The following is a 15,380-nucleotide window of genomic DNA, read 5'->3' as shown; positions in this document are numbered from 1 at the left end:
TTAGACTTTCAACAGCTTATCATTGTATAGGACGCAATGCACGCCGTGGATAGCATATTTGCGCGCCGCAAAAAGCTATATTTGTTGTAGTGGCCGCAGAAGCCATCACCGCTTCCTCTCCCACTACAGGCAAATTGATCTATTGTGACATTATCTTAATGACACTTATTTCTAAGTGTCATAATATTATAATGACATTTATCTAAAAATAACAAAAAATAAAATAAAATATCATGTTAGATCCTTTATCTTGACATTTCTAATAAATGGCATTATTAATCCATTAATAATTAGTTTAATCTATTAATAATTAGTCTTAGCAAAAATCCAAACCCTCGTCCGCACTTGTCACACCCTCCGCACTTTTCCCTACGGTGCCGAAAAACTTCTCACGCTGCACATCTAGTTTTCGCACATTGCTGAAGTTCTTTCTCAAGCCAGCATGCCATCGCATTTCTTTCTCACACTGCAGGCCGTCCCATTTCTTTCTCACACTGCACACCGTCGCATTCTTTCTCACGCCGCCCACCACTGCTTGATCATATTTTTTACCCTGTCCTGCAACACACCGAAGCCGTTGTTCATCTCCTCTTAGGTTAGTGTATATCCTAATTCTCCCATGTTTCTACCTCTTTTTCTAACAATTAGGATAAGAGTTCTTCTTCTTCTTTTTTTTTTAATTTCTTTTTTGTTTTGTTCTATGATAGAGTTCTAGGTTTAGTATGTATATTATCTTGATGACATATTAAACGTTTTCTTTCAACTTAGGTTCCTGCAATCTCTATGATTCATTTGCAATCTAGTTTATTGAACTATCTCTCTTATAACAATAGCAAATCTATTGGGCACATACCAAAGAATGATCATATTTATATGATGTTATCCATAAAAAAAATTAACTTTGTGGCAATTACATGATGGAAGGGCATAATACCAAGGAAAAACTTTGTCAATTACCTCTACCTATTAAATATAATGGTAGGTTTTTTCAAGTTTTGTAATTACAAGTTTTGAATAATACATGATATTTATTTGTTTAAAATATAATGATGTAGGAATCAATTTTTTATATGTGATTTTCTTTCTTGGTAATCAAAAAGTTAACTTTCATGTTTGATTGTTTTGGAGATTTTTCGTCTTAATGAGTGATTCACCTTTGTTTAGAACCCTCCCAAGCTGGCTACTCCTCTATTTGATACTAAAATGGCAGAGGACCCTAAGATGGCATACACAGACCTAGATAATCTTCAAATGGTGTTTTGAACGAAGAGGTATTTACTTATATTCACAAGCATGTTATATATAAGCCTGCCACTAGATTCATGTCTTTAATGTACTGTTGAATTGATAACACTAATTCTTTTCCGCACAGTAATGTTTGGTCTTGCATTGTGATGGCGTCTGAGTGTTGGCTTGGTCTCTGTTGGCTTGCTACATATCTAGAAAGCTCCATGATTTGTGCTAAGGTAGTTCTTCTCAACGAGCATATCTAAGATGGAACTTCCATGCTACTTGCTTTTCCGAGTTTGATTTGCTGCTACAAGATCGGAAAGATATTATGTAGTTGTTGTTCCTTCTGGTCGAATAGTTTCACTTTCCCGTCTTAGTTTCTTGTATGTTCTTTGTTAAATAATTACGTGGATTTAATTCTTATCAGTAACAGCTGAAGCGTATCCAATTTAGATTTTCCAGCTTAAAATATCAGTAGATTTGTTGTGGTAGTGCCTTAACAAGATTTGAGGCTTCTCCATTCAGGTAGGTTATGCTCGTTTGACTCGCATTATGGTAATTATTTTTCATTTTTTATAATTTAAATAATAAGTAATGATATATGTATCTTTTGAATTATGCTGTAATGATTTTGTATATATTTCTATATTTAAGGAAAAGACAAGTCTGGTAGATACAAAAATTACAAGATCGCAAGTTTGGATTGAAGGTCACAAGAAAAAAAAATGGGGAGCCTAGTACTCAAGCTGTTGGAGAGAAAATAGTAAGCATGTCCCCTCATTTTAGATTTCTTTAGTATTTTATTCCACTGATCTTGTTTTTCATAAGAATTTATACTTAAGATCTCTATTTATACAGCCTAAAATGTTTTTTCTATACCTCCTTGTACATGTGTTCAAGCTGTTTTTTACTTGTGAGTTGGTACATGTGTTCAATTTCAGGTGGACCTAATTCGACCAAATGATGAAATGCAATTTCTCGATGATGCAATAGGAAGCATGGTCGCATGGTTGTCTAAATTTATAGTATTGCGTGATTGATACATATTATACTAATTTGTTTGGATTGTAAGTTGAATTGTTGTTATGTAATTGCTAGTTTGTTAGAGATTTCATATATTGTTTTAGATGTTTTGAGTTTTTGTGGTATAATGAAAAGCTATGACTTTTATTAATTTTGAATGGATTTGATTTGCACTAAATTTGTTGTAAAATTTTAATTTATTATTTTTGTCAAATTATTTTTTTTAATATAGTTAAGACCATCAACAGCATACGTTTGCACAGTGCGGATAGTATTTTCTGCAGTGCACAAAGCACGCCGCGGATAATAGTATCCGCGGGGTGCTTTGTGCGCTGTAGAAAATACTTTTCGTAGTGCGCAAAAGCACGCCGTGGATAATTTATGACTTTCAACAGCTTTTAATTGTGCAGCGCGCAATGCGCGCTGCGAAAAGTGAATTTGCGTGCTGCGAAAAGTCATTTTTGTTGTAGTGATGGGTGGATTTGGATCAATAATGTTAAGCATCGTTTGCGATCCAAGTCTAAACCTCTAAGAACAGATAAGTTAAATTTGGAATCAATAATGTTAAGTTCTGTTTGTGATTCCAAATTTAATTTCTAAAGAACACAATAGGTTGTTAGGAATGGTTCAGGACTTGTACAAAATTTTTGTATAGGGGAACCAGTACGATATTCCGAGTAGTAACCAACAATTGGTATCAGAGCTAGGGTTTGCCTCTGTGTTTGGTTTTCAGTGTAATTATGCACATGTCATACATATTTTAGGCAGGATAATAGTAGGATATGCTAACTCTGTAGTTGCAGGCTCCAACTATTATGGCTTAATGTGATTGTGTGTGATTGGACCCTTGGACATGTCAAGGGCATTTTATGTGTGTGCATGATTGTATTTATTAAATACAGCAGGAGCTATATTAGTTTTAGGATTTTACATTTTTGTTTCGATCTAGATTTTATGTACATTCCCTTGTGGAATATAGGATCGATATATGTAAAATTCTATTTTTGTCGCGGATCGTATCCTTACAAGGCGTGGTACTATTGGAGGACCAGAGGCGCAGCGGAAAAGGAAGCTCGATGGACACGACGAAATGAGCCCTAGGACTGGCGGCCAGAGTTGACGACTGCTAGGGTTGGCGGCACACGAAGTATAGTGATGGAAGAAGCCATAATAGTTGGAAAATTAATTTCCATATTTATTGCTTTTATTTACTATGATGTATGTATGTGATGTGTGCTTGCATGGTTAAAATTCCTCACCTTAAATAACTAAGTGGGAGAGGAATTAGTAAATAAATTTCATGGTCTCCATTACTGGTTTGTAAGTGATGCAACAAACTTACGTGTTGGCTCTGAGTGTCTCCCTCCACAACGGATGAGTTTGTTTGCAGATCACTAGATCAAACTTCCTTATTGGATGAATATAGGAAATTATTTAGGATGTGTGTGATCTTCTCCAACTGAAGGTGCACAATTCTATTTAATGGACTTAGTATCAAGTAATGGTATACACTTAGACACATTTAATAGTATCCTCCCCAACGGAGTCATTGCTATTATATGTGTGACCGAAGGAAAACCAACTATTAATTTGTCATAAAACTAGGTTGATAAGATAATAAAATTAATGGGTAAAATCCCTCTTACAAATGTTTGAATTTGTATACGTCCACACTAACGTGGCATATAAAATTCACGGTGTTTGAGGTAATTTTATTTGTCATAAAGTTAGGTTGACAAGATAATTAATGGGTAAGACCCTCCTCTTACAAATGTCTGAATTTGTATATGTCCACACTAACGTGGCATACAAAATTCACGGTGTTTGAGGTGTTGGTGAATTTAAATGATATTGTTTTGAGGAATCAATATTATTTTAAATTCAAAGTTTTGACCAAATATTTGATCAAAAATAGACCAATTGTTAATTTTATTTGTCATAAAGTTAGGTTGACGAGATAATAAAATTAATGGATAAAATCTCCTCTTAAAGTTTGAATTTGTATACGTCCACACTCACGTGGCATACAAAATTCACAGGGATTTTGAGGTGCTGGTCTTGACCAAATATTTTTATGATTCTTAGGATTTCAAACGTTTGTCAATCCCCTAGCTATTATACTATAGAATAGACTTAGTAGTCACAATTATAATTATTAGAAACAAAACTTAGACACTAAGGTGGACTGTCCTCTCAGAACTGAGAACAATAAAGGTGTACTTTATTCATTAGTTATTGAAACATGTTTAGTGGTGTTATCTATCGGTACCTGGTATGTAGATACGGGAGCCATTGATCATGTCTGTAATTCATTGCAGGGGTTCCAGGAAACCCAACAACTATATGATGGAGAAATCACCGTCTACATGGGCACTGCTGAAAAAGTAGCAGATGTTGCAATGAGAGATGTTTATCCTCTGATAGGAATAAAACATGGATTTTGAAATTGTCTTTACGTACCTAGTTTTAGAAAGAACTTGATTTCAATTTCTAAACTATTCAAAGAACTTGATATTCTATCTATTTTGATAACAAAGTTGTTATCAAGAAAAATAGGAAAGTTATCTATTTTGGTACATTGGTTGACAATTTATATAACTCCCACGATGCAACAAATAGAAATTAATAACACATCTTCTAACTATAAGAGAAAGCAACTTTCGGAAATGAACCAATCATATCTTTGGCATTTAAGGCTAAGTCATATTAACTTAAGTAGGATTCAAATGATAATAACCGATGAACGTTTGGGTTCATTGGTAGTGGAAAACTTTCCAACCTACGAGTCTTGCTTGGAAGGGAAAATGACCAAGAGGCTTTTTAAGACTAAGGGGTATAGAGCCAAAAATGTGTTGAAATTGGTTCATTCTTATTTGTGTGGACCTATGACTATCCAGGCAAGAGGTGGTTTTGAATATTCTGACTATTCGACATACAGGTACATTTACTTGACACGCCGCAAGTCTGAGTGCTTTGATAAGTTCAAAGAGTACTTGGCTGATGTGGAGAAATGTCATGGTAAAAATATCAAGACACTACGGTCTGATCGTAGTGGCGAGTACCTCTTAGGAGAATTTAGGAGTCACTTATCAGAAGTCGGGATTCAATCCCAACTGACTGCACTTGGTACACCCCAATAGAATGGTGTGGTAAAACGAAGGTATAGGACTCTTATGGAAATGGTTAGATCAATAATGAGTTATTAAGAATTTCCAAATTCGTTGAAGGGATATACTCTAGAAATGACAATGAACATAGTACCTTCTAAGTCAGTACCCTCTACTCCAATAGAATTATGGAATGGGCGTAAGCCTAGTCTGAAGCATATTCGGATTTGGGGTAGTCCAACACATGTGCTGAAGGGAGACACTGATCACGTAAAGAAGTTCACATGGTTGTGGGTTATCCTAGATAAACGAAAGGTGGTCCTAAAGATCAGAAGGTCATTGTTGGAACCAATGTCTGATTTTTAGAAAAGGACTATGTTATAAACCACAAGCTCATGAGTAAAATTGTTCGCAAAGAAAATAATAAAGGACACGTATAATCTAGTACCAGCAGTACAAGATGAGATACCACAAGAAACTGCAACACATGTCACAAATGATGCATAATTATAGACGATGCCTCATCGTAGTGGGAGGGTTGTTAGGCAACCTGAAAGAATCATGTTTTGAGAGAGTCTTTAGACTTGATCCCTGGTGAACATGAATCTGATCCCCGGACATATGACGAAGCACTCCAAGATAAATATGCAACATCTTGGCAAAGAGTAATGAATATAGAAATAGAATCTATGTAAGTCTGGGAGCTTGTAGAATCACCAAATAGTGTAAAAGTCATTGGGTGTAAATACGTCTACAAAAGAAAAAGAGGGACAGACGGGAAGGTGGAAACCTTCAAAGCAAGGCTTGTTGATGTAAAATACCGGGAAATGGCGAATAATGATAAGGGAATTTTCTGGAATTTTTAGAAATTTTTTGGGAATTTTTTCGGAGCTCGTATGGACGAGTTAACCGGGACAAAAATGGGGTTCGGAAAAGCCTGTTTAGGCTATCCCATTTAAATGAGGAAAAGTTGCATTTTCCTTTTTCCTTTTTCCTTTTCTTTTATTTTTTTCTTTTCTATTTCCTTTCTTTATTTTTCTTCATTCCCTGCCGTTTCTCCGCCGAAATCGTGCCATGCCCTAATCTTCTCACGGCCTTTCCTTCTTCTCCTCTCGCCCGTGCCTTAAGCCACTAGACGTCGACCCCTCCTCTCTTCTCATACTTCCTCCCCGAGCCGAACCTTTCTTCCTATTTGCGCCAGCGACGCCCACTGCCGCCAACGACGCCACTGTGCCTTGCCGGCGCCCCATCTTTGTGCCCTAGCGCCGGCAACGCTCGAGTGATTGCCGACCGAGTCTCTTTTCTTCTCTTCTTGCGCCGACACTGACTCCCGACTGTAGGCACCTCCGATCTCCTCTTCGCGACATTTTTCTTTTGCCATAGCGCCTGTTCCGTAGTCGCCGAGTACCGCCGACACCACCTGGCACAACCGAGCCTCTCCCCTCTACCGATCTCCGGTTCTTCTCCGATTGACGACATTGTCGGCTATCGCCAGAGCTGCAGAGACCCTCTATCGCGGAGGTCATGCCCTAGCCCTCTGCTGTGATTTGGCAGCACAACTGCCACCTTTCCTTCCGTGCCCTAGCAGCGATTCTTGAAGGTAAGGGTTGAGGATTTGATTCTATGTTCAGTTATGGAAGCGTTGATTTTGATCTAGGGGTGTTGGGTTGCAGATGGTTAGTTGTGGCAATTCTTATGGGGTCGAGGATTGCTGCTAGAGTTCGTACAAGTCATCTTTTCCGGCAGCAACCTTCTCCAGCAGCGTATCATCAGCTGAGGATTCAAAGGAGGTGCAGCGGGTTTACTATGGTTTTGGCTGAGTTTCCAGCAGCATACAGTTTCATTTCTTCAATTGTGGGTCAATAACAATTCATCTGGTTTTAGGACGTTGACGCGAGACGAGCATCTCGACGTTGGATTTGACTGGATTGGATCTACAGTTAAAGGCGGGTACCTCTTGACTTATCTTTTATGATATTGTCTTTGGATATGCATAGTATTTTATAACTACAAGCAATGAACATGTTTGTCTTTGGTATGTCACTGTTTGATATCCATAGCATGTTAGGTTTATCGCCTGTGACGTATCCGTGCTTATATCATGTGATTTATTGCCATGAGTACTATATTACCATGAGTATCTTAGTTTCTAGAATAAGTGACATATCATGTTTTACTGAGGTTAGGACTAGGTTCTGGACTTTTGGTTTCAGTCATGTGTATCGAGATTATCTGATACTTAGGTTTTATGCCATGACTGGCTTGTGTACCTCTATTTGTATATCATATATGATTCGTGTACCTAGACCTTGATTCTTGATATGTGCATATTGTTGGTACATATGTTATGGAAGGAGATATGTTTAGGATCTAGGTTGCTATACCATAGAGGACCTGTATGTCCTAGATCCGTGGATTGACCTACTGATACTGTGGTACCCATATTATGTATATATGGATTTTTCTATACTGATCAGGATATTCCATACTTATTATGTTCAGGACATAGGTTTTTTTTGATATTTTATCTGACCTGTGTACTCTAGATTTTTGGTATGTGACCATCGCTTTTACAGTACCCATTTTGTATATATGGATATGGTTATGTTGATCAGTTTTTGTTATGCATAGTGACATGTATCATGATTGCATGCTGGGATTGTCGGCTCCACTATGGTTGAGCCCATCGCCATTGTACTGCACACACCCCACTCATGGTTTAGTGGTATATCGGGAAGGTGTGTGGCGGTTCTACTGTTTAGCTCCGTTGGTCATGTGGCTCAGTTTGGCTCCGCTGGCATTTAGTGTAGCAGTGAGGTGGCAGACGATGGACTCTGTTTGGCTCCGTGGGTGCAGTGTGGTAGCCGGCAGAGATACCTCCCGTCATCGTGTACCGGAGGAGAGCATTGAGCTCCCCATTTATGATTTGGGGTCACAGGAGAGGAGACAACATCCCGTCCACTCGGTCACTCATCAGGAGCAGTGACGACAGAGTGCACGGTTGTCATAGCCCTACCCACTCGGTCTCGCCATTTGTGTGTGAGAGGACTGACTGGCGTCAGGGGTGACCAGGACGCATCATTAGCATCATATGCATTGATGTATTTATATTATTGTGATTGTGTTTGCTGCATTTGGTTGCTGCATTTTGGTTGGATGCATACCTTTGACGCATACCTTTGACCTGCATACAGGATTATTGACACTTTCGGTTTGACGACCCTTTTGTCTGGATAGGAGTTCCTGGTGAGTACAGCTTCCTCAGTTACCTTTCAGTTTTGCATATTCCCTATATATATGATTAGGAAGCTGTATTCCATGTTTGTTGCTGTTAGATATATCTTACTACTCATGTCCATTGGTATTCGCTGAGTTGTTGAACTCACCCCCGTTGACACTATCTTTTTCAGGTACCAGGTTGTTTATGGTGTCGCTTGGAGCATCCTGTCTGCTGGTCCCCACGTCACATCAGAAGACTTATCAGTTTCACGTATGTTTTGTTTGTTTTATGTTTCAGTTTGTTTAGCTCTGTACTCCGGTTTTATTTTTGGAGTGTTGATGTTGTTATGTGGAATTTTGTATTTGTTGTTGGTTGTGTAAGCCTAGCCGGCTAGCAGTTTTTGTGCTTTGGTTAGTATTGGGTTTCTGTCATTTTCGTTGTGTTGGTTTTGTTCCAGCCGTGTGGACTGATGATATATATATAACTGCGTGGTTGTGTGTATATTCCAGCCGCCTGTGGCTGATGTATATTATGTCTGTAGAAATGATTCAGATTGTCACCGGTACAGGAGAGGTGCTGCCGAAATTTCTTCGGACAGAGACTCCTCTGGGGCGTAACAATTTAGTGGTATCAGAGCAGGTATACGAAATTTGCTATGTGTTCTGGATTTTGAGATTTATCTGATACCAATTTATTTGATATCAGAGATCGACTTACGAGTTTTATTCTCTTTGTGTTTCGGATTTCGTGTTTTGGTCTTCTCGATGTGACTTTTCAGATTTTGGGACCTGACAGCGGCAGGACATCTCCAAGCTGTAGGAGGTATGTTGGTATATATTATCCTACCTTTTTGGTTAGTATATGCCCTGTTCACTATTACCGTTTATGACATGTATTAGTATTCTTTATTAGTACCTGTTTAGTTGATATAGCATATATTTTGTGTGTTAGGTAAACCACTGATCTTGATTGACCTTAATAGAGATTAAGGATTATAGGCTTTGGTGATTTTACATATCATACCCTTAGTAGCTTTAGCTTCTGTTACGATTAGTTGGTAAGAAGATTGAGGCACATACCAGCCTCTGCTTTTATTAGCTGGGTAGTGGATAATATCTATATCTTTATGTTGACCTAGCCAGTAGTATACCAGGTTATCTTAGTTAATTTCATCCGTAGATAATTGATTTACTCTTGTTAGATCGGTCAGTAGAAGATAGATTGATGTTTGTTGACTTGGGTAGTCGTGATCGATTTACCTTAGATGCTTGTAGAGGCTTTATTTATTCTTGATTAGTTAGTAGATGACCGATTAGTTTTGTTGATCCGATCAGTAGGGGATTGACCTACTTTACTTTTAGATGTTTGAATCTTGGGTTATTTGTGCTTAGTTGGATATCTTGAGCACATCGAGTACCTAGCTTATACTGACGTGGGAAAGGATTGAATTAGTCATATACTAATGACGACTTGGTCAGTCGATAGAGGATCGATGTATCCTATTCCATGAGTACTTTAATTTTGGACTGTATGTACCTAATTGGATAACTTAGAAGGTGGCATAGGGTTTGTGTGGTAGATTGGATTAAATATGTTGATTATGCATATATATGAAGTGTACATATGATTGTTATGAGTTGAAGGAGTTCTATGATGGATAGTTCATTTGTAAATAGTGTGGGTATTCCCATCTAGATATGGTTATTGTAGGTTCCTTGTGGATTATAGCTATTTATAGTTAGCTGTACGTGCCTGATTGACATATTGGAGGTATCTTATCGATTTAAATCTGTGTCGTGGTATGTGCACATGGGTGTGAGTGTCATGTTGGAAGTATCTTGTCGACTACATCAGTGTTGTGATATGTACATATGTGTTTGGTGTGGTATCTGAGGTATCTTGTTGATTATGTGTGATTTGTGAGTGCGCTTGGGTTTAGTATGCCTTATTGGAAGTATATGTTGATTATACTCTTGGCATATGTGTATATTTGTCATGTGAGTGTTGTTTGAGGGTATTGTTGATTTTACCTACGATGATATGTGCACACGGGTTCGGTATACATTGTTGGAGGTATCACAGTGATTTATACCTATGATGTGAGTATTTTTGGTGTGTACTAATTGGAGGATTTTGGCGATCATACATATGTTGTGTGTGCACGTGTGTCAGATGTATGGTATTAAATGTCTACATTATGATATTGGTTGTTTTACCCTGTCAACTAATTCTTCCATTAGTGGGTGACCGACCCACTAGGAGGATGATAGAGTTGACTATGGGTTTGATTTGCTTACTGGGTGGTTATACCCTAGGCTACCCACAGTGATCTGTGGTAGAGAGATCTCGTGCGGTCTTTAGCTAGATAGTTAGGTGCTTTGGGCACTTATGTATTGTTGTGGTAGAGCGTAGCTCCCACATGTTATGGATCGTTTGTGGTAGAGCGTAGCTCCCACATATTCTGGATTGTTGTGGTAGAGCGTAGCTCCCACATATTTTAGGGATTGTTCTGTGGTGGAGCGTTGCTCCCACATATTGCGGATTGCTTGTAGTAGAGCATTGCTCTCATATTTATTGTAGATACATGTTACGGATTATTTATAGTGGAGTGTTACTCCTACATATTGAGGATTTCTTATGGTAGAGCGTTGCTCCCACATATGTGGTATTTCTTGTGATGGAGTGTTGCTCTCACACTGGAGGATCTATTCTTAGATGATTTATATCGTTGGTGATCAGATTCCTGATTTGTTGTCGGAGATCTTATGGTTAGGAATGCCTGTCATACAGACATTATGTGTCTTGGTGTTACCATTAGAGATTGCGGAGCCTTAGATGTTTTCAGAGATTTGATGATTTTAGTATTTCCAGGATGTTTGGATCGGTTTCTATTATCTTGTTGACGATGTTGTGATCTATTTTGGATCCGCGGTGAGTCACGCACACCATTTTGCATAGTTCTAGAGATGTTTTGATGGGAACATCTATATGCGAAGTTCAGTAGTGCGTTTTGGGATTGTCTTCTGTGAGATTTTGTGGGACACATGGTGACCAGTAGGAGTATACCGTGGTTCCACAGGAGATCGAGGTTGTTACCGTTGGGAGTAGACGGAGTCTATAGAAGAGGCTCGCAACTTCCTTTGTTTGGCTCGATATTTCCGGAGATACGTTGAGGGTTTCTCACGGATTGCTATGCTACTTACCGCCTGACCAGGAAAGGCGTAAAGTTCACTTGGACTGAGGATTGCAAGACCAGCTTCTAGGAGCTGAAGCGGAGACTAGTGTCGGCTCCGATTTTGGTTTTACCTTCTGGAGAGGACGGATATGTCCTCTACACCGACGCATCTATTCAGGGGTTGAGCGCTGTTCTGATGCAGCACGATAGAGTAGTCTCTTATGTTTCTCGTCGGTTGAAGGAGCATGAGAAGAACTACCCTGTACATGATCTGGAGCTAGTCGCCATTATTTTTGCCATGAAGATTAGGCGACATTATTTATATGGTATTACATTTGAGATTCTTAATGACCATAAGAGTCTCAAATATCTGTTTATTTAGCTCAAATATCGGTTTATTTAGAAGGAACTTAATCTCTGACAGACGAGATGGATGGAGTTCCTGAAGGATTATGATTGTACCATTAGTTATCACCCGGAGAGAGCTAATGTGGTTGCAGATGCACTTAGCGGGAAGTCCAGAGGGACTTTAACTTGCCACCGAGTTGTGGTCACAGACTTGATTCAAGGTTTTTCCGAGTTGGGCCTTGAGGGGTAAGGACAGACAAAGCAGGGTATTCTGGTTACCATGGTTGCTCAATCGTCGATCAGGACGAGGATCCGAGAGCCCTAGGCTGTTGAGCAGTATTTGTAGTTTGTTTGCAGTCAGATAGATTCCGGGCAGCAGACTAAGTATCCTCGAGATGAAGCGGGTATTATATACTTCCAAGGCAGATTGTGCGTACCTTAGTCTCACCCGGTTTTGTCAGAGCTACTTCAAGAGGCTCATCGTTCTCGATTTGCGATTCATCCAGCAGGACCTGCATGTATCGAGATTTGAGGCGTTCCTATGGTGGAACGGTATGAAGAAAGACATCGTGGAATTTGTAGCTAGATGTCTTGTCTGTCAGCAGGTGATGGTAGAGCACCAGATAACTGTCGGATTATTTTAGCGGATTCCTATTCCTGAGTGGAAATGGGAACACATTACCATGGACTTTGTGGTGGGTTTGCCTATGACACGACGAGGCTATGACGCGATTTGGGTAATCGTTGATCGATTAATCAAATCCGTTCATTTCATAGCGATCTGGAAGACTAATTCCCTGGATCGATTGATAGATGTGTATTGCCAGGAGATTATCAGATTACATGGTGTTCCGTTGAGTATCATTTCGGATAGAGATCCACGGTTTTCGTCACGTTTCTGGCAGAGTCTGCAGCAGGTCTTGGGTACTTAGCTCCGTTTCAGTACAGTTTTCCATCCGCGGACAGATGGACAGTCAGAGCGGACCATTCAGACTCTAGAGGATTTATTGAGGTCTTGTGTATTGGATTTTGAAAACAGTTGGGAGGACTATTTGCCATTTGTAGAGTTCGCTTACAACAACAACTTTCATTCGATTATCCAGATGACACTGTTTTGAAGCATTGTATGGTAGGCCCTGTCGGACACCCACCCTCTGGGATGAGATTGGGGAGGCCCAGCTGTTGGGACCTCATAGAGCTCAGCAGGAGGCAGGGTTTGTCCGTACTATCGATAGAGGATGTCAGAGGCGCAGGACCGCCAGAGGAGTTATGTTGATCGGAGACTCAGACCTTTGGAGTTCTCTATTGGCGACATGTATTTCTGTGAGTTTCACCCACGAAAGGAGTGAAGAGATTTGGCTTCAGAGGTAAGCTAGCTCCGCGATACATTGGACATTTCTAGATCTTGGAAAGGATTGGGGCGGTAGCTTACCGGTTGGCACTACCACCGTCCCAGGCAGGAGTTCATGACGTATTCCACGTATCTATGCTGAGGAGATACGTACTTGACATGACACAAATGCTGACAGATATCTCAGTTCCCGTTCAGCCTGAAGTCACTTATGAGGAGATTCCGGTACGGATTTTGGACCGGAAGGAGCGTCAGTTGCGGAACAAGACTATCCGGCTGGTTAAAGTTGGATGGCAGCATCATTCGGGCGAGGAGGCTACTTGGGAGCTCGAGGATACTATCCGAGCTCGATATTCCCATCTTTTCACTTGGGGTATATGATTTAATTTACCGTTCAGCATTTATTCTCTTTGCCTGTTGTTAGTATTTGCTGATGGTAGATAACGAAATTTGGGGACCAAATTTTTATTAGTGGGGGAGAATGTAAAATACCGGGAAATGGCGAATAATGATAAGGGAATTTTTCGGAATTTTTAGAAATTTTTCGGGAATTTTTTCGGATCTCGTATGGACGAGTTAACCGAGACAAAAATGGGGTTCGGAAAAGCCTGTTTAGGCTATCCCATTTAAATGAGGAAAAGTTGCATTTTCCTTTTTCCTTTTCTTTTATTTTTTTCTTTTCTATTTCCTTTCTTTATTTTTCTTCATTCCCTGCCGTTTCTCCGCCGAAACCGTGCCATGCCCTAATCTTCTCACGGCCTTTCCTTCTTCTCCTCTCGCCCGTGCCTTAAGCCACTAGACGTCGACCCCTCCTCTCTTCTCATACTTCCTCCCCGAGCCGAACCTTTCTTCCTATTTGCGCCAGCGACGCCCACTGCCGCCAGCGACGCCACTGTGCCTTGCCGGCGCCCCATCTTTATGCTCTAGCGCCGGCAACGCTCGAGTGATCGCCGACCGAGTCTCTTTTCTTCTCTTCTTGCGCCGACACTGACTCCCGACTGTAGGCACCTCCGATCTCCTCTTCGCGACATTTTTCTTCTGCCATAGCGCCTGTTCCGTAGTCGCCGAGTACCGCCGACACCACCTGGCACAACCGAGCCTCTCCCCTCTACCGATCTCCGGTTCTTCTCCGATTGACGACGTTGTCGGCTATCGCCGGAGCTGCAGAGACCCTCTATCGCGGAGGTCATGCCCTAGCCCTCTGCTGTGATTTGGCAGCACAACTGCCACCTTTCCTTCCGTGCCCTAGCAGCGATTCTTGAAGGTAAGGGTTGAGGATTTGATTCTATGTTCAGTTATGGAAGCGTTGAGTTTGATCTAGGGGTGTTGGGTTGCAGATGGTTAGTTGTGGCAATTCTTATGGGGTCGAGGATTGCTGCTAGAGTTCGTACAAGTCATCTTTTCCGGCAGCAACCTTCTCCAGCAGGGTATCATCAGCTGAGGATTCAAAGGAGGTGCAGCGGGTTTACTATGGTTTTGGTTGAGTTTCCAGCAGCATACAGTTTCATTTCTTCAATTGTGGGTCAATAACAATTCATCTGGTTTCAGGACGTTGACGCGAGACGAGCATCTCGACGTTGGATTTGACTGGATTGGATCTACAGTTAAAGGCGGGTACCTCTTGACTTATCTTTTATGATATTGTCTTTGGATATGCATAGTATTTTATAACTACATGCAATGAACATGTTTGTCTTTGGTATGTCACTGTTTGATATCCATAGCATGTTAGGTTTATCGCCTGTGACGTATCCGTGCTTATATCATGTGATTTATTGCCATGAGTACTGTATTACCATGAGTATCTTAGTTTCTAGAATAAGTGACATACCATGTATTACTGAGGTTAGGACTAGGTTCTGGACTTTTGGTTTCAGTCATGTGTATCGAGATTATCTGATACTTAGGTTTTATGCCATGACTGGC

The 15,380-nt window shown here is 40.3% G+C and overlaps 1 long non-coding RNA gene across 1 annotated transcript; it reads left to right on the top strand.

Annotated features, from left to right (window-relative positions):
• The first annotated feature begins 1,381 nt into the window (after positions 1–1,381).
• On the top strand, positions 1,382–2,203 carry LOC121990207. Its single transcript, XR_006114502.1, has 4 exons — positions 1,382–1,466; positions 1,664–1,755; positions 1,885–1,993; positions 2,172–2,203. It is a non-coding gene; the product is annotated as an uncharacterized LOC121990207 (long non-coding RNA).
• Positions 2,204–15,380: the final 13,177 nt, after the last annotated feature.

Source organism: Zingiber officinale, chromosome 6B, assembly GCF_018446385.1.
Source record: "Zingiber officinale cultivar Zhangliang chromosome 6B, Zo_v1.1, whole genome shotgun sequence".
Lineage (NCBI taxonomy): Eukaryota > Viridiplantae > Streptophyta > Magnoliopsida > Zingiberales > Zingiberaceae > Zingiber > Zingiber officinale.
The sequence above is the reverse complement of the archived record's forward strand: the minus strand, read 5'-3'. Positions and strand labels throughout refer to the sequence as shown.